The sequence below is a fragment of the Corvus brachyrhynchos genome, unplaced genomic scaffold (assembly GCF_000691975.1).
Source record: "Corvus brachyrhynchos isolate BGI_N302 unplaced genomic scaffold, ASM69197v1 scaffold223, whole genome shotgun sequence".
NCBI classification, from domain to species: domain Eukaryota; kingdom Metazoa; phylum Chordata; class Aves; order Passeriformes; family Corvidae; genus Corvus; species Corvus brachyrhynchos.
Genome location: NW_008237174.1, coordinates 337,503 through 339,131, shown reverse-complemented (window position 1 = coordinate 339,131; position 1,629 = coordinate 337,503).

Here is a 1,629-nt window from a genome sequence, read left to right as displayed (position 1 = left end):
TGCTTCTGGCAGGGGGGGGGGCCCCCCAGCCTGCCGTGGGCTCAGATAAAACCCTCCCTCTGCACGGCCGGGCCCGTGGAGCTCAGCACAAGCTGCTCCAGCTGCACCTGAGGAGCTGAGGTGGCCGGGAGCCCTCGCTGCTGCCGCTGCCCGCGCTGCACCGTGCCAGGCCCTGGCTGCTGCCAGGACGCTCCAAGGGCAGGACTTGCAGGTGGCTTTTAATTCAGACTGTCTCTGACAGCTGCCAGAAGAGACTCGGGTGGGAGGAACAAAGGGAGGGACTCTGCCAAGCTCTCGTGGTGGCTGCTCTCCACCTTCTGTCCGAGGCAGCCGGGCTGTCCGGGCAGGGGCTGCGTTCTGGCGCTGCCAGCGGCGTCTCCGCGTGTGCACGGCAGGGAGATGATGATTCAGGGATCCATCCCCGTTTGGCTTGAATCTCCTTGTGCTTGAAGATGAACTGTGGAGCCTTGTAAAGAGAAGGGAAAGTGCTGATGAGGGTCCCGGTTGTGCCCTGGGCTTTCCTGCATGCACTGGCCCAAAGTGGGCCAACCAAAGGCACGGGGGAAGCTGTGGGGGCTTTGTTTGAGAGCCAGCAATGGCCAGGGACAGCTGGTGCTAAAGCCTTTGGAGCTGCCTTTCCCCTGCTGGGCTGCCCCAGGCTCCGGGCCCCATCCTGCCCTGGGACTGGGACCAGTATAACCATTTTGGGTTCCCTGAGTGCTTCCACTGGCCCCGCTCCCAGCACTAAGGGGTGGTGCCTCCAAACCCACCAGGGATGGGGGACCCCTGCAAGCAAGTTCCACTTCCTGAGACCCCACTTGTGACTGGCTCTGTCCTCCTCTGCTGAGCCAGGGCAGCAGACAGAGCTGCTGGGATGGACCTGCTGCATGGAACGTGGCCATGCCCTGGGGACAAGCAGAGGCCATGCCATGCTGCCAGGGCAGCACCCAGAGTCCCAGGGCACAGGCACCGTGTCCTCTGCTCTCATCCTGAGCTCATCCTGGGCTCCTGCATCCTCATCCCAGGGGCTGCCTCCCATAGCCTGGGATGGAGCTACTCCTGATGTTTCTAATTCCTCCTGTGAAGGTTGCTGTGTGCAGGGATCGGGTGGCTGATGCACTGCCAAGCTGATCAACCCTTTGCCTTGGCTGGGCCATGGCACTGAGGTGAAGCTGTGTCCTTGTGTGGCCAAGGTGCCTGCTCAGGTCTGGGAAGAAGCATCTCCAGCGTAACCAAGAGCGGAGCCTGGCACCTAAGAAGACACTTCATGAGGATTAACTGGTCCTTTGCAAGGCTGCCACGATGGAAAGCTGTCCTGACTGGGGTGGGGGAGCAGATAGCGATGGGAACACCAGAGCTGAGGAGTGGGACAGTGCCCCAGCACCTGCAATGGGCACTAGGAGGGTGCACAAGGGAACTCGGAAAGAAGGGGTTAATGAGATGTAACAGGGAGCTCGGCTCTGAGCCAAAGAAGACTTCAACAGCCCTGCACAGAAAGGCCACAAAAAGCTGACACTGGGCCAATACCAACCGTGTGATAGGAAAGGTGGGACAAAGAGCCAACACTCTGAGAGGTGAAATCCCTGGGACAGACGGAGCTGTGACCACAGGCTGCAGGTGGATAACTGT